This window comes from Rhinopithecus bieti, unplaced genomic scaffold, assembly GCF_001698545.2.
Source record: "Rhinopithecus bieti isolate Rb0 unplaced genomic scaffold, ASM169854v2 scaffold_40368, whole genome shotgun sequence".
NCBI classification, from domain to species: Eukaryota; Metazoa; Chordata; class Mammalia; order Primates; family Cercopithecidae; genus Rhinopithecus; species Rhinopithecus bieti.
Window position 1 is genome coordinate 731,124 of NW_016817546.1, and position 16,816 is coordinate 747,939.

At 48.8% G+C, this 16,816-nt stretch overlaps 1 pseudogene; it reads left to right on the forward strand.

The window, feature by feature from the left end:
- The first annotated feature begins 1,947 nt into the window (after positions 1-1,947).
- The window catches only part of LOC108517909 (60S ribosomal protein L7-like), a 70,710-nt pseudogene continuing 55,841 nt past the window's right edge, over positions 1,948-16,816 (forward strand).

Here is a 16,816-nt window from a genome sequence, read left to right on the forward strand (position 1 = left end):
CCGAGTTCATTTTATATCAGGTTGCATGTGGATATCCAGTTGTCCCAGTACTGTTTGTTGAAAAGATGTCTTTTAAAAAAAAAAAAATCTAAGTCTTAACTGCCAACAGATCACCTTAAAAACTGTTGAAGGTCGGGCACAGTGGCTCACGCCTGTAATCCCAGCACTTTGGGAGGCTGAGGTGGGCGGATCACCTGAGGTCAGGAGTTTGAAACCAGCCTGGCCAACATGGTGAAACCCCGTCTCTACTAAAAATCCAAAAATTAGCTGGGCGTGGGGGCGCGCGCCTGAAATCCCCAGCTACTTAGGAGTGTGAGGCACGAGAATCACCTGAACCCGGGAAGCAGAGGTTGCAGTGAGCAGAGATCGCACCATTGCACTCCAGCCTGGGTGACAGAGTGAGGCTCTGTCTCAAAACAAAAACAAAAACAAAACAACTGTTGAAATTGTGGTGTTTTCAGACAGCGTGCTCAAAGGTCGTGGCCACTCCCAGTACACACCCACCCACCCCCAGCTGTCCTTGTTATTATTAAGAAAGGGCACCGCTGTGCAGTTAGTACTGTTACAACTGCCGCCTTCCCCGAGCTTACACCAGGCTAGGCTAGGGCTGGGAAAATTGAAGCTCTAGGTCAGCCGGTGTACAACCAGGACTCCTGGCCAGAACATACAATGCCTGAGGGCTGAGGGCCACGGGGCTGGAGAGGAGCTCTTCTCTACAGGGGATTCGAGGTGGCTAATCCTTCCCCCAACCTTCTGCAGGTGCAGCTCGGCTTTCCCTGCCGTGAGAGCAGGACGCCCCTGCATCTGCCTACTAGGGGTGGGAATAGACACAATATGTAAGGAGCCCTGGTCAAGGCCCTCATCCTAGCTACTCCTCCTGGCTACTCTATTTATTTATTTATTTATTTGTTTATTTATTTATTTATTTATTTATTTCTGCATATGAAAGCCAAGTCACAGCTACTCCTTAACTGTGCAGAAGGTCAGCTGGTGGTCTAGGCACGCCCAGGAGCTTTCTTCAGCCGCCAGGGGGGCGCAGTGGGGCTGCCCCGAGACCCTGGGCCTCCATGGCCTCCCTGCTGCCCAGCTGGGCTGGCTGCCATCCCAGCCCTTCCTTCTCTCCAGCCCCAGCTGGCTGGCACAGGTTTACTGTTGCAAGTGGACCATACCCTGTGGCTCACAGGGACTCAGAGCCAGAGTGAAGCCAGCCCAGAGCTCTAAGCAAAGCTGGGCAAGAGGAATGGAGCTGTCACTGGATAATGGGAGATTCCTGAACAGCACGTCCTTGTCAACACTCTCTCCTGTGTCACCGCAGAGGCCATGGAACCTGGTCAAAGCCAGACTTCTTCCTTGGCCTACTTTGATTTCTTTTTTGTTGTTCTTGTTGAGATGGAGTCTAGCTTTGTCGCCCAGGCTGGAGTGCAGTGGCAGGATCTCAGCACACTGCAACCTCCACATCCCGGATTCAAGTGATTCTCCTGCCTCAGCCTCCCAAGTAGCTGGGATTACAGGCACCTGTCACCATACCCAGCTAATTTTTGTATTTTTAGTAGAGACGGGGTTTCACCATGTTGCCCAGGCTGGTCTCAAACTCCTGACCTCAGGTGATTCCTTCGCCTTAGCCTCCCAAAGTGCTGGGATTATAGGCATGAGCCACCACACCCGGTCTCCCACTTTGATTTCCGAACCTTTTGGATAGCATCTCCTTCCCTCAGATTTCTTGTGTGTTGAGGTCTTTTGTTCAGACTTTCAGCGAATGAAAGGACAGAGGAGGAAACAGCTGTGGGAAGAGTGGCTGCTGTGCCTGCCTGCCTCTCTGCTTGGCCACAGCTCCCCTCCCTCTCTGGCTGCCCTAGCACCGAACTCTGATCTTCAGCAGCAACGCCTAGTATCTGCCTCTGCCTCACTGGGAAGGAAAGCTGCGGGGCAGGTGCAGCTGTGTGTGGCATGGCCAGCCACGAGCCAGAAAAACCAGCAAACCAGGGCTGGGAACGGGACTTCCTGGGACCAGTCCCGGGGGCCACTATGGAAATGAGCATGGCAGAGGCAGCCACAGGGTGAGCGCCCAAGTCCACGTGCACCTGCTTTAAAGGGAACCAGTGGGTTCTATGCCAAGTACGTATTTGGAGGGCACCTGTGGTCAGGCTGCGACTTCAGGGGAGAATTTCCACAGGTGTCCTGCACTGACTTGTGTCACTCTGAGTGACAGCACCTGTTTTAGGGAGTGCTCTAGGGCCATTCGGGGAGAATCAGTGACTCCACACAAGGCAGGGGCCCTGGGTGCCTGGTCTGGGGAAGGGCATCCTGAGGCGGAGTCAGGAGTGATCAGATCCTTGGGTCTCTCCTCTTGGTCATCTTGGTCACACCTTTTCCCTGCTTTTATGGAATGTTGGGCCTCATCTCGTCCAACATCAAAGCCAGCCAGCCAGCCAATCTCTGTAAGAAACGGGCTGCAGTATTTGGCAGAAAGAGCTTGCAGTGTTAAAAGACCCTTGTAAGTCTCTAGCCAACACCTTCCTAGGGCCTAGACACTGCAGAAATATGCCTCGTACTAGAGAAATATGACTTCCAGAGCAGAAATAGAGACAATTGCTGAAAAGACAAAGGTTTGACCAATCCTACTCTGACCTAAGGGGAAGCTATGTATTGGGGCATCTCTCAAAGTAGGCGGTGGCCCCTCCTCCTAAAGGAAGGCCCCTCTCAGTTTACCTCACCAATAAACAGAGATGATGTCTCCACACTAATGTCACCCCAATCCGGAAGTATCAAGATCTAGGGCTGGTGCAGGGGCTCACATCTGTAATCCAGAACTTTGGGAGGCGAAGTCTCATTTGAGGTCAGGAGTTCAAGACCAGTCTGGCCAACATGATGGAACCCTGTCTCTACTAAACAAACAATAAAAAAATTAAGACTAGACACAGTGATTTACGCCTGTAATCCCAGCTCTTTGGGAGGCTGAGTCGGGCGGACCACTTGAGATCAGGAGTTCAAGACCAACCTGGCTGACATGGTAAAACCCTGTCTCTACTAAAAACACAAAAAAATTAGCTGGGCATGGTGGCAGGTGCCTGTGATCCCAGCTATTCAGGAGGCTGAGACACGAGAATCACTTGAACCCAGGAGGCGGAGGTTGCAGTGAACCCAGATCACACCACTGCACTCCAGCCTGGGTGAAAGAATGAGACTTTGTCTCCAAAAAAAAAAAAAATTACCCAGATGTGGTGGTGGGTGCCTGTAGTCCCAGCTGCTCAGGAAGCTGAGGCAGGAGAATCACTTGAACCCGGGAGTTGGCTTAGAAATTAACTACTGACCTCAAATGTATGAGTCCTCAAAAAAGTGTGCCCTGGCCTGCCTGGGTATCCTTTGTCCTAACTGATCCCTGCAAAATAACAGTGACAGCCACTTATTAAATCTTGCCTGTACCTAAGTCCCACTCACATGACAGGGTGGGGACCAGGTCTCCTCAGGGTTATTGGCACATGAGGGTTGGAGAGCAAAGTCCCTCAGGAGCTACACACGGTGATGTGCTGTCAGACCGCACTTGAGACCTTGGGATGCAGCTCTTGCTAAAAACATTGTCACACATGAGCCAGGGGCAGAGCAGCTGCATTTGTCAAACCAGTGGTGATGCTGGAAATCCATGCAGAGGCTGGCATAGGCAGGCTTCCCACTTTGGCTCTCTTTTCTTCATAAGGGCTTTCTTTTTTTTTCCTGGACGCCAAGAGAAAGCATCCCTGGGATGACAAGAATAACAAAAGTGTGCCAGATACAAAGCTTATTAAGTGTTATGTTTGGGTCCTGATCCATGTTCCTGCCTCCTTTGAGATGGTGGACAGAAGCTTACATTTCGCTGGTCTCTAATTGCCTCCTTCCTGGAAAGGAGGGAAGATACAGCAGGTGACTGGGACGGACGCAGAGGGAAGGCTGTGGAGAGCTGCCTGGGCTCTGCTGTGCTTCCCAAGTCCCTGGGGCTGGTTTGATCCAAAGGCGAAAACAACAGCAGAGCCGTGCCCGCGTGCTCGTCTGCTCCCCGCGGGGAACAGGGATGGCGAACCTCATCTGGGGGACCTGGGCTGATGGCAACTTAGTGTCGGAAGAGGGCGTGGGTTTGGGGTCCAGTTGGTTCAGCATCTTTCATTTGCTGAACCAACAGCAGTGACCAATTCAAGGAAGTTTAAACCAAAAAGGACATGTGGCTTCAGGCACAGCTGGGTCCAGAGACTGAGACGATGACATCAGGACTCAGCCTCAATCCATCTCTCTGGTTGGTGGCCCCAGCACCTCTGTAGGTTCAGCTCAGCACCCCAGCTTCTTTCAATTGTTCCAGCAAAAACCCTAAGCCGGACTCTCATAGGCTCAAAATGGGTTACATGTGTGTCCTTGAACCAATCACTATTGCCAAGGGAGATGGAATCACTGATTGATTAGGCCTGGGTCACATGGTCACCCTCAGATTCTGGGAATAGCTCAGCCTCGCCCAACAGCATGGACTGAGACTGGGAGGGGGGTGTTTCCCACCAGAAGAATGGGATGCTGTGACTAGAGAAAGGGTGACTGCATGATGGGCAAAAACATCAATGCTCGCTCTCTCAGAGCACTGATTCCTGCCACCGCTGGCTGTGTGGCTTTGGCCAGGTCACTTCTCTGAGCCTCAGCTGGAAATACAACTTGGTTCAGTCTTAATGGTTCCTTCCTTTGTAAAAACAGGAGAGGTTGGAGGTGTCCTGGGGTTCCTACTGCATCTGGAGGTTTCGTTACAGTAGATTACAAGGTGACTTATTAAGAACTCAGTTGCCTTGGCCCTTAGAAGCAGAGGCTGTTCCTGGCAAACGATTATTTTGGCAAAGGTAAACCTTTTGGGATTCACTTTCCCTTCTCTCTCCTTCAAAGCTCTCAGCAAAGGGAAGGGGGATGTGGAGCTCCTAAGAGGAGCAGCACCAGTTCAAGGGCACGGGCAGGAGCAGGCTGGGGTCCTGGCCAGTCTTCATTTGTGTTGGAGCCATATGTTCTCCCCCTGGGGCCTCAGAGCAGTCGATGCTGAGTGCAAATGGGAGCTGGCACTGCCATCTGGCCCTGTGTTCTTGCTGTGTAGACGTGAGCAAAGGGGTCTGGACATATTGTTGCATCATCTGGTCAAGGTAGCGTGTTGATGTCAGGGAACAGCCACAGCTGGGCCCTAAGCACAGCTTGAGAGGAAGCCACTTTCCCCTGCAGCCCTGGGTGAACTCCCGGACACCAACCTGTGCGCAGCTGTTATCTGGCGTCTTTATGGGTAGCCTTCCTCCTCCATGTCTCTACCAGTGACCAGGGAGGCAGGGAGATGACCCAATGCTCCTGATTCCCAGTGACTCTAAGCTGGTTTGCCTCAAGCTATGCATAAAGCCCCAGGTCCCTCCAACCAGTGCTTTTTCTTCCTGGAAACATTTGTAGGAGAGTTTCTTTGTTGTTATGCTTCTTACGGTTTCTACAAAGATTTATACTCAAAGTATACTCAAAGTTGGCCAGGCGCAGTGGGTAATTCCCACTGGGAATTACCAGTCGAGGTGGGTGGATCACTTGAGGCCAGGAGTTAAAGACAAGCCTGGCCAATGTGGCAAAACTCTGTCTCTACTGAAAATACAAAAATTAGCTGGGTGTGGTGGCAGGCGCCTGTAATCCCAGCTACTCAGGAGGTGGAAGCAGGAAAATCACTTGAACCCAGGAGACGGAGTTTGAAGTGAGCTGAGTTCACGTCACTGCACTCCAGCCTGGGCAACAGAGGGAAACCATCTCAAAGAAAAAAAAAAAAAAAAAAAAGGAAGAAAGAAAGAAAAAATAATAATAGAATGTAAGGCTCAAGAAGCAATATCTGCTTTTTTCACAACTCAACAAGGAAAGCCTAGGGAAGCAGTGGAGTCTATGTGACACTGAGAGAAATGGAAAGAGAATTGGGAAGGAGGGCATCACCCTGTGGCTCTGCCCAGACTGTGGGAGAGTGCTCTCGGTTGGGGCTGTGGTGACCTGAGAGAAAGGTGTGGAGCAGAGACACAGAGCCCTCCCCGCAAGCCCCCTCCAAGTGGCAGCAGGAAGCCACTTTTGGGGGGGAGACCTCTATTAGTTTATTGTGGCTGTTGTAACAAATGACCACAGACCGGATGTCATAAAACAACAGAAATCAGGCCAGGTGCCAAGGTCGGCGGATCACCTGAGGCCAGGAGTTCGAGACCAGCCTGGCCAACATAGCAAAACCCTGTCTGTACTAAAAATAAAAAAATTAGCCAGGTGTGGTGGTGCCTGCTTGTAATCTTAACTACTTGGGTAGGCTGAGGCACGAGAATCACTTGAATCTGGGAGGCAGAGGTTGCAGTGAGCCAAGTTCACGCCACTGCACTCTAGCCTGGGCAACAGAGTGAGAGACCGTCTCAAACAAATAAACAACAACAACAAAAAACAGAAGTCACCCTCTCACAGCCCTAGAGCCTAGCAGTCTGAAATCAAGGCATCAGCAGGCGCTGAAGGCTCTTGGAGGATCTTTCTTGCCTCTTCCAGCCTCTGGTAGCTGCTGGCCATCCTTAGGGTCACTTGCCTTAGGGTTACAGCTGCATCACCCCAATCTCCACCTCCATCAGTTCATGTCCTTCTTTTCTGTGCATCTCTTCTGTGTTTCTCAGTCTCTCTCCTTAGTAGATCACCATCATTGGATTGAAAGCTCACGCTAATCCAGTATGACTCCTCTTAACTTGATTACATTTGCAAAAACCTTATTCCAAAATGTCTTAGTCCAGGCCAGGCATGGTGGCTCACACCTGTAATCCCAGCACTTTGGGAGGCTGAGGCGGGTAGATCACCTGAGGTCAGGAGTTCGAGACCCGCCTGGCCAACATGGTGAAACCCCTTCTCTACTAAAAATACAATAAGTTGGCCGGGTGCAGTGGCTCATGCCTGTAATCCCAGCACTTTGGAAGGCTGAGGCGGGTCAGGAGTTCAAGACCATCCTGGCTAAACGGTGAAACCCCATCTCTACTAAAAATACAGAAAATTAGCCCAGCATGGTGGCACGTGCCTGTAGTCCCAGCTACTCGGGAGGCTGAGGCAGGAGAATCGCTTGAACCTGGGAGGTGGAGGTAGCAGTGAGTCGAGATGGCGCCACTGCACGCCAGCCTGAGCAACAGACCGAGACTCCATCTCAAAAACAAAACAAAACAAAAAATAAGTTAGTTGGACGTGGTGGCATGTGCCTGCAATCCCAGCTACTTGGGAAGCTGAGGCAGGAGAATCGCTTGAACCCAGGAGTCAGAGGTTTCAGTGAGCTGAGATTGCACCACTGCACTCCAGCCTGGGTGACAGAGCCAGACTCCATCCCAAAAAAATAAAAAAGTCTTAGTCCATTCATGCCGCTATAACAACATACCTTAGACTGGGTAACTATAGACAATATACATTTAATGCTTACAGTTCTGGAGGCTGGGAAGTCCAAGATCATGACACTAGCAGATTAAGTGTATGGTAAGAGGCTGCTCCTGATAGATGGCACCTTCCATGCATCCTCACATGGTGGAGGAGGGGGCACACAGGTTTCTTGGTGCCTCTTTTTTCTTTTAAATTTAATTTTTAATTTTTATTTTAAGTTCTGGGATATATGTGCAGAACATGCAGGTTTGTTACACAGGTATGTATGTGCCATGGTGATTTGCTGCACCTGTCAACATATCATGCAGGTTTTAAGCCCCACATGCATTAGGTATTTATCTTAATGCTCTCCCTCCCATCCCCCACCTTTTTTTTTTTGAGACAAGAACTTTCTTGCTTTGTCATCCAGGCTGAAGCTCAGTGGCACAATCTTAGCTCACTGTAGTCTCAAACTCCTGGGCTCAAGCGATCTTCCCACCTCTGGCCTCTTTTATGATGACATGAATCCCATTCCCAAGGGCGGAGCCCTCATGACCTGTCACTTCCTAAAGCCCCCCCCCGCCCCCGCTTCATACTATCACACTGGGGATTCAGTCTCAACATCTGAGTTTTGAGGACTAAGCATTCAGACCACAGCACCAAATAAGGCTATGGCTTGGACATAGCTTTAGTAGGGGACACAGTTCAACATACAGCAGGGCCCTCAGGCAGAGGCTGGTAATGCCAACGTCCTGGGTGCTCAGTCCAGGCGAGGTTTATGTGAATAACACCAGGAGATCAATGGGGCTGGAGCACAGTGGGTCAGGACAAGATCAGTGGGGAATGAGGTTGGAGAAAACACATACAGGATCGCATCACGTAGGGCTCTGTGGGTCCCTGGTGACGTCCCTGGGTTTTTCCTGAATGAGATGGGAGCCAGTGGAGGACTCTGAAGTGAGGAGGGCAAAATGTGACCTCAGTTGTCATTTTCTCATTTTTTTGATTTTTTTTTTTTGTTTTTGACACAATCTTGCTCTGTTGCCTAGGCTGGAGTGCAGTGGTGCAAGCTTGGCTCACTGCAACCTCGATCTCCCAGGTTCAAGCGATTCTCCTGCCTCAGCCTCCCAAGTAGCTGGGATTATAGGCGAGCACCACCACGCCCCGCTAATTTTTGTATTTTTAATAGAGATAGGGTTTCACCAGGTTGGAGGGACCTGGGGCTTTATGCATAGCTTGAGGCAAACCAGCTTAGAGTCAACGGTAATCAGGAGCGTTGGGTCATCTCCCCGCCTCCCTGGCCAGGCTGGTCTCAAACTCCTGACATCAGGTGATCTGCCCACCTTGGCCTCCAAAGTGCTGGGATTACAGGCATGAGCCACTGGGCCCAGGCCTAAGTTGGAAAACAATTGCTATCCCTGGTGAGAACAGCTGGTGGGAGGGTGGGAAGACAGATGAGGAAGCAGGTGCTGTAAGCTGGGTGAGAGACCATAGCAATCTGAACCAGGGCAGTAGCCCCCGAGGTGATCAGAAGTAGTCAGGGTCTGGACCTATTTTCAAGGTAGGGTTTGCGGATGGGTTGGATGCAGGCTGTATAAAAGAGGGGGATTGACAATGATGATGAGGTGGTGGAACAACTCCATCAACTGGAAGGAGGGAGCTGCCATCCACCAAGATGGAGAAACCCAGGGAAGGAGCAGGTTTGAGAGAGGGAAAGCTGGGCTTTGGTTTTAGCCCTAATCAATTTAAGATGCTGTATTAGTCTGTTCTCACACTGCTACAAGAAATACCCAGGACTGGATTACTTATAAAGAAAAAGAGGTTTAATGGGCTCACAGTTCCACATGGCTGAGGAGGCCTCACAGCCATGGTAGAAAGTGAAGGAAGAGCAAAGGCATGTCTTACGTGGCGGCAGGCAAGAGGGCGTGTGCAGGGAACCCCCCTTTATAAAACCAGATCTCGTGGGACTTACTCAGTGTCACAAGAACAGCACAGGAAAAACCCAACCCCGTGAATCAATTACCTCCCACCAGGTCCCTCCCATGACATAGGGGATTATGGGAGCTACAATTCAAGATGAGATTTGAGTGGGGACACAGTCAAACCATATCAGATGCCCATCAGACATTTTTTTTTTTTTTTTTTTTTTTTGAGACGGAGTCGTTGCTCTGTCGGGCCCGGCCTGGAGCCTGCAGTGCGCACCGATCTCAGCTCACTGCAGCTCCGCCTCCCGGGGTTCCCGCCTATTCTCCAGCTCAGGGGCCTGCCGGAGTAGCTGGACTACAGGGCGGCCGCCCACCGGTGCCCGGGCTAGCTTTTTTTTTTGTATTTTTAGTAGAGACGGGCGTTTCACCGTGCCTTAGCAGGAGGGTCTCGCATTCTTCCGACCTCGTGCATGCCACCCGCCTCGGCCTTCCCAAAGTGCTGGGCATTACAGCTTGAGCCCCGCACGCGCCGGCCCCCAGATGCCCATCAGACTGTTTCGTCTATGTAGGCATGTAGATCCATGAATCTGGAGTTTGAGGAAGAGGGCCTAGAGATATATACTTGGGCAGTTCAGCTATATAGCTTTATTTAAAGACATGAGTATGAATTTGGCATCCAAGCTTGCCAAGTTGTAGGAGGAAAGAAAGAAAGCCTGAGGACTCGGGGCCCAGGGCCATTCCAACCTTGGCCAGTTGGGAAGACTTTTGAGAGGCTAAGCAGTCAACCTAAATTTCACCATGTTTAGATATTTTGTTATATTTTAACTGTTGTTTTTTTGTTTGTTTGTTTTGTTTTGTTTTGAGATGAATCTGCTCCGTTGGCTCAGGGCTGGAGTGCAGCCTCAGCTTACTGCAACCTCCACCTTTCAGGCAATTCTTCCTGCCTTAGACTCCTGTGAATAGCTGGGATTACGAGAGTATACCACCATGCCCAGCTAATTTTTGTTATTTCTTTTTTTTTTTTTTTTTTTGAGACGCGAGTCTCGCTCTGTATCGCCCGGCTGGAGTGCAATGGCGATCTCAGCTCACGCAAGGCTCCGCCTCCTGGTTTACACCATTCTCCTGCTTCAGCCTCCGAGTAACGCTGGGACTACAGGCGCCCACAACCCTCGCCCGGCTAGTTTTCCTTTGTGATTCTTTAGTAAGACGGGGTTTCACCGTGTTCAGCAGGATCGGTCTTGATCTCCTGGACCTTGTGATTCGCCCGTCTCGGCCCTCCAAAGTGCTGGATTACAGGGCTTGAGCCACCGCGCCGGCCAATTTTTGTATTTTTTAGTAGAGACGGTTCAGCATGTTGGCCTAGGCTGGTCTGAATTCCTGACCTCAAGTTAATCCGCCAGCCCTTGGCCTCCCAGATTATAGGCTTCTTTTTTTTTTTTTTTTTTTTTTTTTTTTTTTAGACAGGGTCTCGCTCTGTCACTGAGGCTAGAGGCTAGTGGTACAATCATAGCTCACTGCAGCTTCGACCTCCTAGGCTCAGGCAGATCCTCCCACCTCCGCCTTCCGAGTAGCTGAGACTATAGGCATATGCCCTTACACCTGGCTAATTTTTTAATTAAAAAAAATTTTTTTTGAAACATGGTCTTGCTATGTCACCCGGGCTAGAGTGCAGTGGCTCAATTTTATCTCACTACCCCTGACTCCCAGGTTCAAATGATTCTCCAACCTCAGCTCCTGAGTAGCTGGGATTACAGGCATGCTCCACCATGCCCAGCTAGTTTTGTGTTTTCTTTTTTTTTTTTTTTTTTTTTTTGAGACGGTGTCTCGCTCTGTCACCCAGGCTGGAGTGCGGTGGCCGGATCTCGGCTCACTGCAAGCTCCACCTCCCGGGTTTACGCCATTCTCCTGCCTCAGCCTCCCGAGTAGCTGGGACTACAGTTGCCGGCCACCTCGCCCGGGTAGTTTTTTTTGTATTTTTTAGTAGAGACGGGGTTTCACCGTGTTAGCCAGGATGGTCTCGATCTCCTGACCTCATGATCCGCCCGCCTCGGCCTCCCAAAATGCTGGGATTACAGGCTTGAGCCACCGCACCCTAGTTTTGTGTTTTCTAAAATAGAGATGGGGTTTCTCCATGTTGGCCAGGCTGGTCTCAAACTCCAGGCCTCAAGAGATCTGCCCACGTCGGCGTCCCAAAGTGCTGGGATGACAGGTGTGAACTACCACACCTGGCTAAATTTTTAAATTTTTTTGTAGAATTTTAAAACCGTGTTGCCCAGGGTGGTCTTGAACTCCTGACCTCAAGAGATCTGCTCGCCTCGGCCTCCCAAAGTCTTGGGATTACAGGCACGAGCCACTGTGCCCAGCCTATTTAACTCTTCAAATAACTGAAGTTTTGTGTACTGCGAGAAGTGAGATTGTACATTGACCTCCCCCTCCCACCACCGTCATGGCAGATAGCTGCTTTATCTGGAAGGAGCCTTCCTGGTCTAATCCCCAGCTTGATAACTGTGGATTCACCCTCTGCTGTGCCTCCATGTCTTTGTTGGGAAAACTGCAGTACTAGACTGAAGTAATTCGGGATGACCCAGTTGATTCTAGTTAGAAATGCAGCAGTTTACTTACCAAACGCAAAAGGATACCAGTCAGCTAATGAAATCCAGTGTAAAGCATCCTGGGGGCTTTCAAGGCCCTTGCTAAATCCACAGTGATTCAATGCTCCCAGAAAACAGTGCTGTGTAGGAAGGGAACAAATATTTGTGTGATAAACCAATTATTATGGATAGTTCTGATGTTCTTACCCTTTGTTAATAAATTATATTTTTCACTTAAGATGTGAATCAAGGAATCACTTTTTTTTTTAATAAGCATCAAAAATCGACTTGTGTTTCTCTATAAGAAATGAAAAGAGGCATTGACTAGAATTCCAGTGATCTGGCTAGTGTCCCTAGTGTATTTCCCCAGCCCAGAAAACAGCCCTATAAACATTACATGCATTTCAATCTTTAGGATAATTTATTGCATGTATATGAAACTTTTAGAATTTTCGTACTTTTAGTTTCATTAGTGACCCAAAATGTTTTATTATGAAAAGATATTTTGTTATTTTCCATTTTTTCAGCTTTCTTTTTTTGTATGATGGCTTTTATTGTGCATTAATGAGCAGGAAATACAACTTAGATTATTGATTTCTGAAAGTTATAATGAAGGAAAAGTTGTTTAAAAAATCAGTTCACCACATTATGAATGTGTATTGCATTTATTTGACAGAGTCGTCATTATTTGGCATAAGGAAACCATGAGGGGCATCTCGTTAAAGCAGTGAAGCATTTATAATGTAAAGATTCCATACTCTCGATCAGATCTTTGTGGACAAATAACAGTGACAAAAAGATATTTGTGAAATTATTTGTAAATTAGCCAAGTTAAGAATCAGCCAAATGATCCTATAAAGACTTTAACCTTTGAGATAAGCACTGTTAAATAATGAACTGTAAAATATAGATGAACATGATACATGGGTGCACAATCATCATAAAGTGGGCTTAATGGTCTTGGCATCCGTCAGAAAACCTGTAACTTTCGGGACACTGTGGAGAGACTGTTTTGGACTCAGACCAAAATAATTTAATTAAATTGTGATATTTTGCCGGATAAAAACCAAGAATGAGCTACTTTTTATTGCTGCAAGGTAAAAACAGAATACAGCAGTAGGGGTCTGGGGGGATATGGAATCCCACTCAGAGGAAACACTTTCGTTGGTCATTAGCAGTTTCTGCACTTGTGAATTTGAAGGTCAGCACACATGCCTCTTGGCAGATAAATCTCCTTTTCCAGAAATGGCCATGACATCTTTTCATTGTGTCACGAAATATACAAAAATAAATGATGAGTTATTTCAAACATTTGTTCAATTAAAGTTATTTTTAACTGTATTTCTGCTGCATATTTTGGCATTTAGATGAGACATCAAGCTACTAATTTTCACTACTCAGAATCCTCCACTAATAATATGATTTTGGAAAGTACAGCTGATTAATAAACATGAACCTACAAAGACAACTAAATGAAAGAACTTGGTTATCATGGTATTGAACTTTAGATGGTTAGAGGAAAAGAGACGAGATTTTATTTTCTGAAATATAATTTCTTTCTTTTCTCTCTCTCTCTCTCTTTTTTTTTTTTTGGCAGAGTCTTGCTCTGTTGCCCAGGCTGGAGTGCAGTGGCACGTTCTCAGCTCACTGCAGCCTCTGCCTCCCAGGTTCAAGTGATTGTCCTGCCTCAGCCTCCTGAGTAGCTGGGACTACAGGCACCTGCCACCAAGCCCAGCTAATTTTTGTATTTTTAGTAGAGATGGGGTTTCTCCATGTTGGCCAGGCTGGTCTCAAAATCCTGACCTCAAGTGATCTGCCCACCTCGGCCTCCCAAAGTGCTAGGATTACAGGTGTGAACCACCACAGCACCTGGTCTCAAATATAATTTCTTTTACTATTTATTTCCAATTAGAGAATTTTTTTTTTTTTAGAGACGGAGTCTCGCTCTGTCGCCCAGGCTGGAGTGCAGTGGCCGGATCTCAGCTCACTGCAAACTCCGCCTCCCGGGTTCACGCCATTCTCCTGCCTCAGCCTCCCGAGTAGCTGGGACTACAGGTGCCCGCCACTACGCCCGGCTAACTTTTTGTATTTTTAGTGGAGATGGGGTTTCACCGTGTTAGCCAGGAGGGTCTCGATCTTCTGACCTTGTGATCCTCCTGCCTCGGCCTCCCAAAGTGCTGGGATTACAGGCGTGAGCCACCGCGCCCGGCCCAATTAGAGAAATCTTTAGCTACCCAGATCTGAAGTTAGTCCAACACTATCCATCCTATATATGTTCAAGGATTAAAAGATGTGGAGTTTCAAATGCTATGTTTACAGGGTTCGTATTTCTATGAACATTTGGTCATTCCTAGCGAAACCGCGAGAACGAAAAGATAAATGAGCTCTCCGCATCTTGATGTCCCTCCCTGCCCCTCCAGCCCTGAATTATTCTGGTATTTGATGACTTCCGCAGGCGGAGGTCATTCTTCACGTGATTCTTTTAATGAATGGGCTGTTTCGTGCACATCTGTTTTCATGTCATGAGACAGTGGAGCAAACGGCTCGAGCTGACAGAAGTCTCCACCCTCGCACCAGTGGAGAGCGTGCAGAAAGACAGCCTGGGAGCAGAAAAAGGAGCGGCCAGATTCCCAAGTCCGCACACAGTGGAGAGAGGAAAGCTCTAAGCAGCCAGCCATTCCCTGGATGACCGTGCCTTCAAAGCAGTGGTTTGTAGCCATCTTCTGAGACATGGACTCCCTTTGAAACCCCATCAAGTGCTGTGGCTCTGCCTCCCCCCAAAATGTGCGTGTCAGCTGCTCACACACACGTGCACACACATACACAGATATACATCGACACCCTCGCATTCCCTTTATGTAATTCCAGGGGTTCTGGGCACTCGAGGAATCCTTGGAATCAGAAACCTTGCCTTAGACGTTGGGAAACAAAGTTACTTATGCCTTTTTCTCTTCAAATGTGCACCACTCGGCCGGGCGCGGTGGCTCACAACTGTAATCCCACCACTTTGGGAGGCCGGGCAGGCAGGTCACGAGGTCAGGAGATCGAGACCATCCTGGCTAATACGGTAAAACCCCGTCTCTACTAAAAATACAAAAAAAAAAAAAAAAAAAAAAAAAAAAAAAAATTAGCTGGGCGTGGTGGGGGCCGCCTGTAGTCCCACCTACTTAGGAGGCTGAGGCAGGAGAATGGCATGAACCCAGGAGGCGGAGCTTGCAGTGAGCGAGACCATGCCACTGCACTGCAGCCCAGGCGACTGAGCAGGACTCCGTCTCAAAAAAAAGAAAAAGATAAAAATAAAAAAGAAAAGTGCACCACTCAAGCCTGAACAACACAGTGAGACCCTGTGTGTTAAAAAAACTTTTTAAAGGCCAGGCGTGGTAGCTCACGCCAATAATCCCAGCACTTCGGGAGGCTGAGGCAGGTGGATCACCTGAGGTCAGGAGTTTGAGACTAGCCTGGCCAACATGATGAAACCCTGTCTCTACTAAAAATACAAAACAATAGCTGGGAGTGGTGATGGGCGCCTTATAATCCCAGCTACTCGGGAGGCTGAGGCAAGAGAATCGCTTGAACCCAGGAGGCGGGGGCTGCAGTGAGCCGAGATCTCACCATTCCACTGCAGCCTGGGCAACAAGAGTGAAACTCCGTCTCAAAAAAAAAAAAAGAAAAGAAAATAGGCCGGGTGCAGTGGCTCACTCCTGTAATCCTAGCACTTCAGGAGGCCGAGGCGGGCGGATCACGACATCAGGAGATCGAGCCCACGGTGAAACCTCGTCTTTGCTAAAGATGCAAGAAATTAGCCGGGCGTGGTGGCGGGCGCCTGTAGTCCCAGCTACTCCGGAGACTGAGGCAGGAGAATGGCCTGAGCCAGGGAGGGGGAGCTTGCAGTGAGCCGAGATCGTGCCACTGCACTCCAGCCTGGGTGACAGAGCGAGACTCCGTCTCAAAAAATATATAAAAAAATAAAATAAAATAAAATAAAATAAACTGCGGACAACACTCTTTTTTTTACTCTGTCTCCCAGGCTGGAGCGCAGTGGCAAGATCAGGGCTCACTTCAGCCTTAAACTCCCAGGCTCAGGTGATCCTCCCACTTCCACCTCCCTAGTAGCTAGGATCACAGGCATGTACCATCACAAACGGCTAATTAAAAAAAAAAAAAAAAAATATATTTTTTTTGAGGAGTTTTGCTCTTGTCACCTAGGCTGTAGTGCAGTGGCACGATATCAGTTCACTGCAACCTCTGCCTCCCAGGTTCAAGTGATTCTCCTGCCTCAGTCTCCCAAGTAGGTGGGACTACAGGCACCCACCACCATGCCTGGCTAATTTTGTATTTTTAGTAGAGATGGGGTTTCACGATGTTGGCCAGGCTGGTCTTGAACTCTGGACCTCAGGTAATCCACCCACCTTGGCCTCCCAAAGTGTTGGGATTACAGGCGTGAGCCCACTTGTGCCTGGCAAATTTTAAAACATTTTTCATAGAGACTGAGTTTCACTATGTCGCCCAGGCTGGTCTCAAACTGCTGGTCTCAAGTGATTCTTCTGCCGTGGCCTCTAAAAATCTGGGATTACAGGCATGAGCCACTGCACCTGGCCACATCACACTCTTTAAATGACTTTTTAAAATAAAAAAATGTGGCCGGGTGTGGTGGCTTACGCCTGTTTTCCCAGCACTTTGGGAGGCCAAGGCCGACAGATCACGAGGTCAAGAGATCAAGACCATCCTGGCCAACACGGTGAAACTCCGTCTCTATTTAAAATACAAAAAATAGCCGGGCATGATGGCATGTGCTTGTAGTCCCAGTTACTAGGAAGGCTGAGGCAGGGGAATCGCTTGAACCTGGGAGGTGGAGGTTGCAGTGAGCCAAGATCACTTCAGTGTGGCGACAGAGAAAGATTCTGTCTCAAAAAAAAAAAAAAAAAAATGCAGTGC